The 16,611-nt window shown below is 41.4% G+C and overlaps 1 protein-coding gene and 1 non-coding gene across 6 annotated transcripts in view; one reads left to right on the top strand and one right to left on the bottom strand.

Annotated features, from left to right (window-relative positions):
• The window catches only part of ENOX2 (ecto-NOX disulfide-thiol exchanger 2), a 262,533-nt gene that overhangs the window by 167,548 nt on the left and 78,374 nt on the right, over positions 1 to 16,611 (top strand). The window lies entirely within an intron of this gene.
• Positions 12,987 to 13,059, bottom strand: TRNAW-CCA. Its single transcript has one exon. It is a non-coding gene; the product is annotated as a tRNA-Trp (tRNA).

Raw genomic sequence — 16,611 nt, 5'->3', positions numbered from 1 at the left:
GACTAAATCGTGTTGAAAAGAGCACATTTTTCTACTGTCAGAGCGATATGCCCCCAGCAGAGTGCAGACCAAGTGACACATACAAAACTCCTCCTTTATTGAAAAAACTTCAGGTGCTTCATAAGCAGCCATTTATACTCATGTATGAATATTTGGTTGGTCTGCTGCATAAGAAATCTCTGGGTAAGACATCTTAACCTTTTTTGAACTCATGCAACTTAGCAGGAGGCAGGGATAAATGTAAAAAGTGGAGAAGTCTGTAACTGTCTAATCAGTCTCTCCCACTGGGCATGCTTGTTAGAGCTCTTCCACTCTATGGAGCCTGAGCCATTATTTTCAGTGTATATTCCATAGGCATCGATCCTACCCAAGGAGCCACTGCTTCACAAGGAAATCCCATACATAAGGGAAAGGGCTTTGTTTTGTTGGAGATCTCTTTATATTACAGTTGATGAGGAGTGAAGGGGCCATTTCTGGGATATTTCCTTGGAACTCACAAATAAATACTTGTAGCAAGTCCTTTGCCTCCTGGCTACTATGCAACATGCCATTTGAAACTGTTCATTAGTGTGCACTCCAAGTTCCTTTGTATGTCCAACTTGCAATCTTAGAGGTGTCCCAGAAAGTAAACTATACGTGATATTCCTGAGCTTTTCTTTTAAACATACATTTGTGAGAATTCCTACTGTGTCGATTCTATTATTGTTGATCGTATTATTTCATTTATTCCTACTTATTTTATTTTATTACTAAGCAAGAATTTCAGGTTTAATACCCCAGCACTAGGGTATGCTGAACACTTCATGCCCAATGTTGTTGCTTAGACATTCCTTCCAGGCAGAAATTGTGATTCTGACTCATCCATTTACCCAGCCTATACCTAAGGAAATTTGCAACTGGCATCTACTCACAATAGCTAGTATAGCTGCAGCCATCACCTCTAGAGAAATAGGAATTAGTCACCTTGCCAATTTCCCACACATCCTGTCCAACTTTCTGAGCAATTTCATTAGCATTCCTACAAAGTAAAATTAACACTAAATGGCAAAGACAAGCTTACCCAAACCAAGGCCTTGGAATTCAGCCAGTCCCCCAACAGAGAAGCAATTGCTACTCATTGCAACACAGTGAGTGGACATGTACAGGTGGGGATAGATGGCAATAAGGTGCCTAAGCAGAGACTGCATGTTGACGTGGAGTGGATCTGCTACCCAGAGACCTGGATATTGGACTAGCATAACAAAGGATTTTAAAGGGCACAAAAACATGGCACTTTTATTTCCATTGCTTCTAATGGTTTGAACAAAGAACTCCCTGTTGTCCAGCCTCTGCCATTTTTTTTTTTAAATTTTGCTTTCTCTACTCAAGCACAGCTACCCAGTCTCCCACTGTATGTCTCTGCTTCCCAGCTACCCCTACCTGACTCACCTTCCATTGCGTGGAGTGGAAAAACTATACATGTTGGGATTTTTTTCTTTTTAGGCTCAAAACATCACTGAGAGGCATTTTTAAAAATCTCTTTACAGGAAAAAAAGAGCACGTTTAACAGATTAAAAGTGATTAGAAGATCATCCCCTGGGAAAACAGAGTAAGAGGAGATAGATTAATATTTCTGTTGAAAAGGGGCTTTTTTGCATTGGGGTTTAATATAAGTAATAACTTTGATCACAATGGTTTTCTTGAACATTAAGACAGATTACTTAAGGAGACTGCAGCTGTGGGTAGGATTATCTGCTTATTATGCTGCATGCCCAGGTGAAGATAGGTCCACAACCTCCAGGCTGATATTCAGCCAGTGTGCCCTGGATGGTCATACCAGTTTTAAAATATTGGAAAACTTCTCTTCCAGTTGGTAAATAGGTACTGCCAGGTGCCCCATAAGTGATAACCAGCCATTCCTGCCAATAAATAATCACTGTCCAGATCCCCCCTAAGTGACTGCCTGTCACCCAGGCCATCCTGATCCTCCTGGTATCCTCCAGACTTCCCACAGTCTAGCAATAATGGATCGACCTCTGGCACAACAAGGGGATTTCCTGGGCCCTACTCCAGTGGTAAGATTCTGTTTGGTTGCTCATGCCATACTGGTGTTTGAATATTTTGAATATCATTCCTAGTTCCCCTGATCTTATTCCCATGACTTCAGATCATTTCTGTAGACAGAACCAACCAGCTAACCAGAGAACCCCTAGTAGAGTTTCTGTTCTGCTCTTATGTAGGCTAGCTTCAGTTAGTGAAAGAAGAAATTAATAGGGAAAATATTAGCAAGATTAACTTGGGGAAAATTTGTATAAAATTTGGGGAAAGCATTTTTACTTAAAAAAATAACCAGTAAATAGTGTGAGCCACAATTAGTGTCAGATATTACAGTGCTGTCAGCAAATTGAAGGAGATCAAACTCGGCTGTTTGTTCATTCACTATGCCATATCCCAGAGCATAGTTAACAGTATATAAGGTACCATCCCTACCCTCAAAGTTCTTACAACCCAGCAGAGGAAATATCGCAGGTTACCAGTTAATTATTCATACAAGGTAAAATACTGATGGCCATTTAGAGAATCAGACTAGCGCTAAGTGTCTCTTAGATACGTATTGAATACAATGTCAGCATACTTTCTGTTGTACAAGGGAACCCCCAGACTGGAAAATGTTCAGTTCGTATGAGAAAAAATAAGAGGGGGTTCACTTAGACAAAACCAGACTCTGTGATAGTAAATTAGTACTGACTCTACAATGATGAGTAATATTTAATGCTACAAACCCTGATGACCAAAGAAAAGCTTATTGAAATCAGTACAATGATGCAAAACAGACCATTGAAGGATTCCTTCTGCTCCTATGATGGAAACAAATTGGATAATTTTGATTCCCTTATCATCCTCTATGAAATTATATTTGCTAATAGAATGCAAATATCATTGGTAAAGAAAGAAGAGCAGAGATGAATCATTATAATGAATGTTCAAATAAAGAGCATCAGATTCAGAAAGTTACATTATTATATTGCCTAAATAAAACCAACCAGGATTTCCCACTGCAAACAGTCAGGCCTTTGTGTATAACGCACTTGTTTAAAGTGCAGTGACTGGAACACTTACTCCTCCTAGGTAATGCTGGAGTTGGTACTACTGTCACAGAGACTTTCTGGAAACCCAATTGAATTCTCCCGTGTGAGGTTCTCTTAGCCATCTCGGAGAGGATGCATCCTTCTTAATTTGTTGGTATCCATTTGGCTTTCTTCATTTCTGGTTAGCAATCTTCTGCTCCAGACTTCCTACCACCAGCTGGAATGGGAAGGGGAATGCAGGCTGATATGTCTCGTACCATCATTAACCCACTCACCTTCCAGCCTCACGCTGGGGCCTCTGACACTTGCCAAATGGCTTCCCTATGTGAGAAGTTCATAGGGATTGAAGTTGCATCAGTGGGTGGTAGGGAAGGGGCTCCCTAGATGTCAGACATCACATTTGTCTTACTCTTGCCTCATTCACTGAATCAATTCTCACTGAGTACCTACTGTGCACTAAGTGTAGCCTCTTTTACTTTATTCCTAGAAGTCTATATTCCTTTCCTTTCCCACATGTTTTGGCCAATTCACTGGCATCCTGAAGTGCATCAACCTCAATTCTCCCCTCTGATGAGCTTAAGTGGACTTTAATAATCCCTGCTAAATTGTCTTGTGACTCTGTCATATGAATAAAGGCTATGGACTCTAGGTTAGATTGTAAGCATCAAATTAATTTTACTGCAAAGGTCACGCTGCTCTCCTGGTGTTCTGTTGTGCTTGAAGGTTAGTCACTGCATGCTTGACCAAAACCTTCCTGTCTGAGCTGTATTCAAAACAGATTTCAAGATATAGCCAGATTGAAAACCAGACATTTGGAGATAAAGACTGTGTACTTTGACCCCCTGGAAAAAGCAAGCAGCTGCAGTGATTTTATGTATCTATATAATACATAATCATCATCATCTCTAGGAGATGATAGGCATTAAGCTCAGCACCTCTTGCTCCCAAAGCAAATGTCTACTCATCTTTTCCACCTAGCTGCTCATGTCAGAGGAAAGGAATATTTCTCCCCAAATGACTTCTAAACTTGCTTGCCTGAGAAGTGCTGCCCCTAGGGAAGCAGGACCTATCAGTGGAGTTTGGTTCAAAAAAAGACATAATCGTATTCAGATAATGGCAGATACCTCTATCCTGGTTCCCTTTAACCTTCATCTGTCTTCCTAATTTACCACGGGTTCTCTCTTGGCCAAGCCTGTTGTGAGTTCATGCACTCCTGATGTATGTGTCTAATATACTCATCAGTTCAAGTTCTACAAGTAACATTCATGTAATAATAACTTGCCACTTATATTCCTGGAAAAATCCAAAGATGGTATCTGAGGCTATCAGGTCACATCCAGGCTATTGTCAGAGCTACAGTACCTTGAGGCTATAGGGGCTGGGGTCACAAACTTCTTATATCATGACAGTTCCTTCGGGCATAATTGTGGTCTCTTTCAAATTTCCTTAGAAGAGACAGCAATAGTCAATTTTCTATTCCAGAGAATAGAGGGAGATATAGTCAGATTGCAATTCTGAATTTAATTCTTCTCAATGAGAAATTTACAAGTAGACCTAGGGAAGCTCTGTAGCCTTTTGTTCCTTACAACGTTCAGCTTTCACCTGTGACAGTCATACTGCTGACCCACTGTGTGCAGAACGTGTGTGTTCAGTGGTTGGGTTTTTTTTTGTTTTTTCTGAGTAATCCTCATCCTCTGCCCAAGTCTCCTATAGCCAGTTGTGTTTGCAAGACAAGGCCAGGTGAGATGTATAGCCTGAGGCTGTGGAGCAGAGGAAAGCAGAAAGTGAAGTGACTCAGGAAGGCATCATCTGGAATACTGAACACCAGCTAAGTCACTAAAACAGATCCAAAATGGTTTTTTTCAGGAAAATTCAATCCCTCCTTGCAGATACCCTATGAGGGGGCTAACATTCCATCTGGACAGGCACATAAGTCAAACACCTTAATTTCTGAAACAGAATGACAGCTTGGCCAGTTTTTATGTCTAATAGCTAAAACATGTGGGCCTCTCTTCAGCCCACAACAGACTGTCTGCCTTCCATGTGCTCACTAGAGCACTCTCTCTTGAATTACCTGCCCTATAGCTCTTAGCTATATATAGGGACACGCCAACCAGATGTGCTTGCCTAAGAAGTGCTGTCTCCAGGGAAGCAGGCCCTATCATCAGTGGAGTTTGGTTCCAAAATGACATGATCATATTCAAATAATGGCAGACACTTCTGTCCTGGTTCCCTGTAACCTCATCTGTCCTTCTCATGTACCTCATGCTCTCTCCTGTTCACCTCCTTTGTGTACCCCTTTTGTGAGTGCATTCACTGCTGATGGAAATGTCTAATATACTTGTCAGGTTAAGTTCTCCTGGTATCTTTCATGGAGGAACTTACCAACATCCCACCTTTAAGATTTTCTCACTCTTTTCCTCTAACCAGTAGGACAAACAGGATTGTCACTTTATACTCAGGCCTCCTATGGAGTCTTGTTTGGTCTTCATTTTGTGTGTGAATTTGCCAACCTCTATCCCCAAGTAGATTATAAATTCTCTGAGGGAAGTAACTGTCTTTTGTTTCTCTCGTGTCCCTCTCAGTCTAACAAAAACATAATAGGGGCTCAATAAGTACCATTTTTTCATTCATCAAACTAGGAAATACTATTCAAATGGACTATACTGTTTCTGGATTCCAGTGTACTCTTTTTTTCTTCTCAGAAATGAAATTTTACTCTGAGGTTGTATTGTACTCTGCCAGAAGTAAAAATGTACTCTGTGGTTCTGTGCTTTGAACTACAATCAGATATTCCAATTGTAGTGGCTTAAGGAATCTACGCTTCTCACTGTAGCTGAGAGAGTGGCTGAAAACTCTGATCTACCGCATTCAGTAGGCACTGCTGTCATCAAAGGAGCAGCCCAAAGCCCTTTGCCTCTGTACCTTGGTTCTCTTTCTAACCCAGATTCTTTGTGGGATGGTCGTACTGCCTCTGCTAATTTTCACTTAACCTCTCCATGCCTCCCTGTTTTCTTCAAAAAAGCCCATCAATATCGACCTGCCTTCCAGGGATGTTTTGAGGACATAATGCTGATAAGAAAACATTCTCTATGAGAGAATATTGATGGCAGTTGTTTTGTAGCCACAGAAAGAGAGGGCACTCAGCAGTAATTGGGGGCCATGTTTAGCCACCCAACCACCCATTATCGTTAGTACTCAGATTGATTCTAATGCATCATAATAATGCAGCTTGTAATCCACATGTAGGGGGGTAATTTATTGTCAGGTGGTGATTGTTAGTAATAACAAGCTGTTTGAACATATTCAGAACATAGTTGTACACATTTCTTGTTTTCCTTTCTTCCTTTGTTTGCCTATCCTATCTTCTCCTTTTACACTGCATATTATGGTATTGTTTTTATTCTTTAAATAAGCTTAGTGTCTCATTGAACAGCTAGAATACAGGAGACTGATTTGGAAAAGCAGTTTAAGTAGGCAAGTCCAATTTAAGAATGGTGGTGGATTTTATCACTCAGCTTTATTAATGGGCCTCATTCCCGCTGTATCGCATTTCTTTCCCCAACACATTTGTATAAAAGCCCTTGCCTCTCCCATTAACCCCTTTGGCTGGTGTTAACTCATTCCTGGGCATTTGTTGCCATAGCTGCAGCCACCCCTCAGCTGGAGCCCTCGTGCTAGCCCCTGCAGAGGCCATGAGGGGCTGGCCTGCTTATTCCAGGCGTCAGCTGTTAGGCGGAGGCCAAGAGCCTTGCAACCTCAGAGGTCAAACAGCCTGTCCCATGCGTTTAAGCCCTGTCTTTTTTTTTTTTTTTCTTAGCAGCAGATGGGTATGTGGCTGTCCAGCCTCAAGGCTGGGAAACATGTGTGGGAACATTACCAGCACTCTTCCTCCCTCACCCCCTCCTGGGCACCCAAGCAGGTAGCCTAGCACCATATTCAAAAAGATGATCGATATTTCCCCTCTGTTGTTTGAATCTCTTCCTTCAACACCTGCGGCAGCTGTGGGGAATTGTGCACAACTTGCGTCTGTTCACTGAAATAATTGCCAACAGTTTTATGGAGCGTCTCGTGTGTATTTTTGCCCATTTACAGATTTGATTATATCGTTTGTAGAATGGAAACGTGGCTTTCCACTGCTTACTCTCATTCTTGTAGATCTTCAAGGAGAAACCCTTTTAAAAACAAAATGGAAATGACATGCAAATGGTTATGTTAATATCACACAGGCAAAAGTCAGGGCCTTCAGAAGGCTCCTCAGGCGCAAACTGATCAGGTGATGAGCACATCTTGTACACACGGCTGAGTCACCAGCCTGCACCGTCCTAAGAGAAATAACCAGGAAGAGAAAATGTTAGATGCCTGAAACGTGTGACTACTTTCTGCCCTAGGCTTCAGCACTGACGTAGGCCAGAGCAAACACAACTCTCACACATGCAGATTGGGCAGGTTCAGTGGGATTTGAGGAAGATGTTCAAAGGTGGAAAGTTTCCACATAGACCAGTAATACAGAGTTGGAAAAGAAATTTTAATTTTGTCTGTGTTGTGCCAGCTTTGCCAGACAGCTGGCAAGGATAAATCTGTGGATTCGCTCCAGACTTTAGAAATTCATAACCATCTAGTCCTTTACCTTGACTTTAACAGCACTGATATCATAGCGTCAACAACAGCAGCAGAACCACAGCAACATTAACAGCTAACATTTATAGAGTATCCTATACCTTTCAAAATACTTTTACAATAAATATCTCTTGTTTAACCATCTCACCAACCCTGTAAGATCAGTATTATTGCTGTCTGTGTTTTTGAGATGAGGGAACCAAGGCTCAGAAACATTAAGTGACTTGCCCGAAGTCACATAGCTGGCAAATAACATAGCCTTCTGACTCCAAAACCCTGAGGTACCCCTGGTAGGCAATACACACAGCCCTGTCACCCTGCTCGCTAGCCCACTGCCACCGCCATGTCCCCAGATCTCTGGGTAAACAAATTAAGACCCATGCAGGGATTTGCTTGAAAAACAAAAGGAAAGTAGCCTTGTTACAAAAGAATTACTGACTTTCCGCATGGGTTCACTACTAAATGATACCTTTGACACTCATGTTTGTTCATAGATTACCAACTACTGGGCTAGATGGAGGTGGGTGGGGGAAGCCAGGGAGAGGGAAGGGATATGAAGGAGAACACCACAAATTAAAGCTCCTGGCAACTGAAGAATCCTTCCGAAATTCAGATAAAACATTTCTGAAGAGACAGAGTCATTATACATAGTACTACTATAAAGATAAGCAAGGAATAATTAACACAAAATTCAGAATAGTGGTTATCTCCGAGGGGAGATGGAAGGAATTACAGGAGGAGCACACGGTGGCCTTTAAAGGTAATAGTTATATTCTTTTTCTTCAACTGCATGTCAGATATACAATTTTCATTGCACCATAGTTTTTTATACTTCACACTTGTCTCATAAATTCCTCTTTGTACCTACTCAATATTTAATTTTTAAAAAATAGAAGAAAGTGTGAGTCAGTGGAAAAATAGGATTTGATATACAGAAATCAACTTTACATTTTTAAGGAACACTGCTCTTGAAAGCTAGGTGCACTTTGATAAAATCCTTAGCCAGCTTGCTCTGACAGTGTCTTCCAGCGACATACCAGTCAGCTTCTCAAGAAGTTGTGATTTGTGAGGAGGCCATGCTTTCCCAGAATTTTGCTAGGGTCGTTGAGCATTTCAGCTGCCTTGCCCCTCCCTTCTCATCCCCTCCTTTTTGACAGTGAACTTCTAGCTTCTGGAAGAGGAAAGAACAGTGGCATGGTCATTTGGGAATTTGAAGTTAAGAGCTTGAACTGTAACTGTGGATTTATGGGTTGTTACTCAAAGACATATTATCTTTAGGCTTTCCTTGGTGTTGGACCTGACAGAGAATGCAGTCAACGAGTGGGCTTGTGTATTTATTTTCATCACTGGTTGGTTTCTCTCTGGCTAGTCTAGGCATGCTGTAAGCACAGGCTGACAGGAATTATGGCTTTTCTTCCATGTGGAAATAAGTGGATAAGCAAATACTCTCAGCCTGATTTTGTTTCCAATTCATTATTTACAGGGAATTCACCCTTTGTAATCATTTTCAAATCAAATTTGCTCTACCAATCCCTGTAAGGTTTGCTCTGGAGATCATCACCAATGTAGACGTCTTTTATTTTTTAACCTCTTATGTCTCCTCCATGTTAATGCCAATTAAAAAAAAAACACAAATGGATTAAAGGTGATGTCACTAGTGGCCTGGAGATTCACTCAGGAAGAAAATTTAAGTTACAGCAGAAATGGATAAAAGGAAAGAAAGTCAATAACTCACATGTGTTTGCTATTCGGACTACTATTGCTGTATTAAAATATTCAGGAGAACTATTGAATTAAATGGGGAAAAATACATCATATATAAGATAGATTCCAGGAAAGGCACTATTGTTAATACTGTTCCAGAATCACAAGCTGTTGACCAAATCACATGCATATGGATTATTCCTGGAGTAGGCTGACACATACAGTGGGTGTCCCCTGCTCAGCTGTCACAGAGGTCACAACCATGACCTCCCTTTCTAACCTCCCTTTGTCTTACTGGAAAGCTTGCCATGAAGAGCAACCTCTTCTCCTGCCTACCACATTGCCTCCCATCCTGGTCATGGATAATCGAGACGTAATACTAAGTTATTCTGGTTTTCCTTCACCACAGATGGGGTGATCACAAAATAGAGCCTGGATGCAATGCCATCCATGCTTTTGGAGAAAAAAGCAAGTGGGTTTTGGCCGCAGGTCTGATGGGTTTGTGGTATGTATATACAGTGGGGGAGGAAGGTAACACCAGAAAATCTTTTGAGGATTTTATTACCAGTACCACTTTTAGAAAATGCATCGATCAGATGAGAGGCATATAAATTAGTCCTGCTGTTCTTTCTAGCAGTGCTCTTGGTAAAGAATTGGTTAAAGAGAAGCCATCTTATTCTTTTTTGTTTAAATATATCCCCCACTGTTATTAATGGCTGGTTCCTATACTGGTACTTTCCTGCCCTTCTCACCTGAAGTAATCATAACACTCCCCTCTCTCCTCACCCACGATGGCCCCTGTTTTCCATAAGGTATCAGAGGTAATGCCCACTATGGTTAATATATTAATAATAATTACTAGTATTCTACTTATTAAGCTAGGCATTGCAGTGGGTCTTTTTTTTCACGTATTTTCTCCTTTAATCCTTACCACAACCCAATGAGATAGGTACTTGTTATTATCCTCATTTTTCAGACGTGGAAAATGAAGAACAGAGACATTAAGTCACTTTCTTAACATCACACAGCTAATAAGTTGCGGGCCAAGATTAGAACTTGGATCTAATCCAAAGAGTATGATCCTAACTACTGTTACAACCCCATTTTTTCTTCATTCAAGGTCACACAGCATTAAGGGTTGAGAGTTTGTTATTCTCAGTCTGGCCAAAGACATGATGGGGGTTGTTGGGAGTGTGTTGCAGTTTTCAAAAAAACCTCAATCATTCTGAAACATGAAGGGTAGTGGGGACGGTGTGAAGTTCTGTATAGTAAAGTCTGTTGTTTTCTGATTATTTGTCAAATTGAGGTGGAGTTTGAAAATTCAAGTTAGGCTGCCTGTAGAGGTGAAGAAGCTAGAAAGGGGCCAGGGCTGCTGGCCCAAAGCAGAACCATTAGTCACTGCCTCCTGCGGCTGTATGTATATATATAGCATTGCCCTTAGGATCTGAGGATGACTCTGCTGAGGCAGCTAGTTCTCAAGCCAAAGTTCCCACTGTCAGTAGGATTTAACACTTGACTTGCTTATAGTGGTCATGGCCAGTGTCCTACCCGCCCCCCGACTTAGACCATGGCCTTGCAGCCAGTGACTTGCAAAGCAAGTCAACAACATAGGCTAATACCCATCCTCTCAGAGTCCAACGAACTGGAGAACACAAAATGACTCCAGTTTTTTAACATTCTACTTTTAGGAGCGAGGAATAATAAGTAAACTGATATGGAAAATATTCTCCACTCATGCCCATCCCCCCAAATAAGAACAATTTCTATTCTAGGTTTTAGACTTAGCACAAATACAACCTTATCTCCTACACTTTTAAGATATCCACAGTACCATAATTGACTTATATTTCAAAACTCACTTTAAAATAACCTTCTCCAGCTTAACATCACTTCCTCTATGCTCCCCTCCCTCCTCCACCACCACCTCTCATCCTAGCAAAGTGGCTACCTCCCCTTTCTTCATATCTGTTTAGCCATTATCAAACAATAATTTTGTTTTCGCGTTTGTGTCTCCCATTAGTCTATGAACCCTTCAAAGGGCAGGGAAACATGGATTTTTCACCTTGGTACCATCAAATGCTGCGTGGATTTAACATGTTTGTTAAATTAATATTCAGAATGTATCCTGAAGCCCTGCCATAACCTCACTCAAAGATTCAGGTACGCCTAGCACATATTGACCACCTGTGTTGTTTTTACCACAACCCTGGGAAAGGGGTGGTACCATTCTTATTTATAGATGAGAAAACAAACTCTGTGTTTCTCAAATTTGTAGTGGGCATAAGAGTTATCTAGGGTGCTTGTTCAACAGGCAGATTCCCCAGCGCCACCCAGATGAAAACCTCAGCCAGGGACCCTGGAACTTGGCTATTTAGCAAGCGCTGCAGGTGATTCTGATGCACATGGTTGGAATGCACTTGGACAAACACGGGTGTAAGTGATTGCTGCACTGCGAGTAAATAGTGGAGCCAGAGTTCAAACTCAGCCCTCCTAGTTCCAGATTTAGCCCATGCTATATTTATCTTTGTTGTACTCTATCTCCTATGGCAAGGAAGTGGACTGAAACATGTTGGAAAGATTTTCAGCAACAAGGGCTAAAGCAAAACGGCTTGTAGATTAACCCCAGGGCTGTTTATTTTTTGTTCCTCCAAGAGATCTTGCCAGACTTCCAACAGCATAGCAGCAGGGTTGCCAAATCATCTCTTATGCAACTTACCTCAGAAAAGCATTGACCACAGAGCTTTGGGAACTTTCAGACTTTATGCTTCTATTTTGTTCTTTCTCCATTCCCCCCTCCACCACCGACCATGCCATTAACCTAAACAGCCTGCTCAGTACCTGAAATGCAATTAGTTGATTTGTTAAATATTAAGATTTATAGTTGAAAACCAGTACCTACAATATTTGGGACCTGACAGTAATATTAATGTGTCTGTTTCAAAACCAGGAAAAGAAATGTGAGGCTTAACAGGCAATTAGTGGAGATGTTAAAGTAGCTGATATATGGTAGTATTTTTTGTGGCCCAATTATTCTTTTGGTGCTTTTTAAAAATATTTATTAATTAATTAATTTATTTATTTTGGCTGCACTGGGTCTTAGTTGCGGCACACAGGATCTTCATTGCGGCATGCGGGATCTTTAGTTGGGGCATGTGGACTCTTAGTTGCAGCATGCAGGTTTCTTAGTTGCAGCACGTGGGCTTCTTAGTTGTGGCACACAGGCTTCTTAGTTGCAGCACGCGGGCTTCTTAGTTGTGGCACGCAGACTCTTAGTTGCAGCATGTGGACTCTTAGTTGAGGCATGCAGACTCAGTTGCAGCATGCAGGTTTCTTAGTTGCGGCATGCAGACTTCATTGCAGAATGTGGGCTTCTTAGTTGTGGCATGCAGACTCTTAGTTGCAGCATGCGGACTCTTAGTTGCGGCATGCGGGCTTCTTAGTTGTGGCATGCGGACTCTTAGTTGTGGCATGCGGGCTTCTTAGTTGCAGCACGCGGGCTTCTTAGTTGCAGCATGTGGACTCTTAGTTGCAGCATGTGGACTTCTCAGTTGTGGTATGTGGACTTCTCAGTTGCGGCATGCATGCAGGATCTAGTTCCCTGACCAGGGATCGAACCTGGGCCCCCTGCATTGGGAGCATGGAGTCTTACCCACTGGACCACCAGGGAAATCCCTGGTGTTCTTTATCTAAATGTTAGGTGAGGAAATATGGAATGAATGTGATGATGCAATCCTAAAGACTAAGACTAATGGCCACAGTCAGCCATTCACCCTAGACCAGAGTAATATGAGTTCACTGGTATCTCAGAAGCACAAGAAACCAGGAGTGAGAAATTATGGACCTTAGTGTGGAAAAGCCCAAGAGAGACTCTCTAGTACAGCTAGCCACTGCTCTTACTGACTGAGGAAGCCCTCCAAGGTTCCCATGGTGGAGCCTGCTGGTTTTCCAGGACCCCTACATCTGACTTCAACCTATTCTCCTGGCTCACATTCAGCTAATAACCTTGAAGTGACAAGCACTATCTCTGAGGTTCCTCAACTCACTGGTGCCAACCCATCCTGAAATAACAAAGGAGGCCCCTGGCTCCAGCTTAGGGAAGTGGGAGGAGAGACCCTCACATGGCAGCTGAATGGTTTCTTTCTTAAACAGAAAAAAAAAGGAAGGGAAAGATAAAGGAAGTGGGGTTAAATCATGACTGAGTACATGCTCTGTGTCTCAGGTTCTGTGTTCTTTATACTGTAGTGACAGGATATAGCTCAGTGGCTAAAAGTGTGGGCCCTGGAGCCATACTGCCTGAATCTGAATTTCACCTCCAGCATCAACTCCACCTGTGACCTTGGGCAACTTCCTAACTTCTTTGTGTTCCATTTTCTTTATCTGTAAATTGGGTCTAATGATAAATCTTACCTATCTCATAGGGTTGTTATGTGGATTAGATTAAATAATAATATAAAGCCTTGAAACAGTGTTTGGCACATAATAAGCATTTAATCAATATTAGGGATCAACATTATTATCATTAGCTTAGTACATGAAAGATAGGTATCATTATCTCTAACTGCAGGTGAATAAACGTGCTAAAGAGTTTTCAAAACTTGCCTAAAATCACACAGCTTGTAAATAATAGAGCCAAGACTTAATCTGAGATCTGTCTGGCCCCAAGGTCTGTACTCCTCCCACTATACCCTGTTCCCTTCATAAATGTAGGGTATATGCTGTGAGTTCCTTGAAGAGATGTATGCCAAAACTTTTGGCCTTCTTCTTCCTCACTACACCCCCACTGCAACTGCCATCTGGAGGGCTGGCTTGGTGCCCTGGCATCTTATACACCTAGTTTAAAACCTTGAACATTCTTATAACTGCTCCAATATGGAGGTGGCTCTCTCCAAGACCCCTTAGCTTATAGACTAGAACAGTGAGTCTTCCAGCATGAGGGTTAGTTTGTGAAAGCACCCTCTAACCTGAGGTTCTCATCTGCATACCTTGAGGATCAAGCTACTTTTTCACACCCCCAACCCCACCACACTCACAGCTCATGTGAGAATAATTACCTACTATATGGGCTAGCATAAAAACCTTTCCCTTTCCCTTTTATTTTTTCTTTTCCCTCTCCTTCCCTCCCCCTCCCCAAGGAAGAATATATTATGGCATCCTGATCCCCTTGAGTGGCTCTTTGATTCATCCTTGGTAACACTCATAAGGAGATAAAGCCCTTGCTTGCCTGATAGCGTCATCTCTCTCAAGCCTCCTGGGAGCCTTGTCTTAAAGCCCCCGTCAATTCTCTCACCCTGCATAGCCATGATGCAAACTGTGGCGTCACTACTGGTGACGTCTGTGATCAGAGAGAGAGATGCCCAGGGGCAGTGCCTTGCTCACAAACAATGATGGATTGTTAATTCTCAAAGAAAATGAAGAGGGATTCAAAATAATAACACTTACAACGCACAATATTACTTCCTGAGCAATAAATACCAAACAGAAGATAAACCTTTGAGCCCTAGGCTTAACATAGACCCAAAACATGAGTTATCCTGCTGTTTCCTTTCCCTTAGCCAGAGAACAGAAAATACAATGTTACTGAGTTCTAGGACACCCCATCCTGGCCTTGTGCCATAATCTTCCACAACATATACTTCTTGTATGTCTACTGTATGCAAGGTCCTGTGTGATATGCTGGAGATGGGATTTTCTTCTGTGTTCCACACAAGCATTTTCTACACTCCTCTCTTTTCCTTTGTCATGGTGTTCCTAGTGCTATTTCCAGGACCACTCTCAAAACAGTACCCCATCAGCCTTCCACAGCAACTGGATTCCTCACCATAAGGATAATTTCTTTGGCGTGAAGCATAAAATTAACCTTGCTAAAAATGTTAATAGATTCCTGGTTGAGGATGGGAAGGGTGTGATCAGATTTGTCTTAGCACTGTGGCGTAAGGGTGTAGGGCATAAGCTGCAGAAGTTGGGATTGGCTGCACATGTGCTGGACAGGAAAGAAGTGTAAAGAAACCAGGAGTATAAGGCACCCTCCAGTAAGAACATATGAAAATTGCTACAGTAGAGCTGGGTTTCTTTTTTTTTTTTTTTTTTAGAATGATGTTTTCTGTGGGTTTGTCATATATGGCCTTTGTTGAGGTAGGTTCCCTCTATGCCCACTTTCTGGAGAGTTTTTATCATAAATGGGTGTTGAATTTTGTCAAAAGCTTTTTCTGTATCTATTGAGATGATCATATGGTTTTTATTCTTCAATTTGTTAATATGGTGTATCACATTGATTGATTTGCATATATTGAAGAATCCTTGCATCCCTGGGATAAATCCCACTTGATCGTGGTGTATGATCCTTTTAATGTGTTGTTGGATTCTGTTTGCTAGTATTTTGTTGAGGATTTTTGCATCTATATTCATCAGTGATATTGGTCTGTAATTTTCTTTTTTTGTAGTGTCTTTGTCTGGTTTTGGTATCAGGGTGATGGTGGCCTCATAGAACGAGTTTGGGAGTGTTCCTTCCTCTGCAATTTTTTGGAAGAGTTTGAGAAGGATAGGTGTTAGCTCTTCTCTAAATGTTTGATAGAATTCACCTGTGAAGCCATCTGGTCCTGGACTTTTGTTTGCTGGAAGATTTTTAATCACAGTTTCAATTTCATTACTTGTGATTGGTCTGTTCATATTTTCTGTTTCTTCCTGGTTCAGTCTTGGAAGGTTATACCTTTCTAAAAATTTGTCCATTTCTTCCAGGTTGTCCATTTTATTGGCATAAAGTTGCTTGTAGTAGTCTCTTAGGATGCTTTGTATTTCTGCGGTGTCTGTTGTAACTTCTCCTTTTTCATTTCTGATTTTATTGATTTGAGTCCTCTCCCTCTTTTTCTTGATGAGTCTGGCTAATGGCTTATCAATTAGGTTTATCTTCTCAAACAACCAGCTTTTAGTTTTATTGATCTTTGCTATTGTTTTCTTTGTTTCTATTTCATTTATTTCTGCTCTGATCTTTATGATTTCTTTCCTTCTGCTAACTTTGGGTTTTGTTTGTTCTTCTTTCTCTAGTTTCTTTAGGTGTAAGGTTAGATTGTTTACTTGAGATGTTTCTTGTTTCTTTAGGTAGGCTTGTATAGCTATAAACTTCCCTCTTAGAACTGCTTTCGCTGCATCCCATAGGCTTTGGGTTGGCGTGTTTTCATTGTCATTTGTCTCTAGGTATTTTTTTATTTCCTCTTTGATTTCT

This window comes from Balaenoptera musculus, chromosome X, assembly GCF_009873245.2.
Source record: "Balaenoptera musculus isolate JJ_BM4_2016_0621 chromosome X, mBalMus1.pri.v3, whole genome shotgun sequence".
Lineage (NCBI taxonomy): Eukaryota > Metazoa > Chordata > Mammalia > Artiodactyla > Balaenopteridae > Balaenoptera > Balaenoptera musculus.
This window is presented reverse-complemented; position numbering and strand designations above follow the sequence as displayed.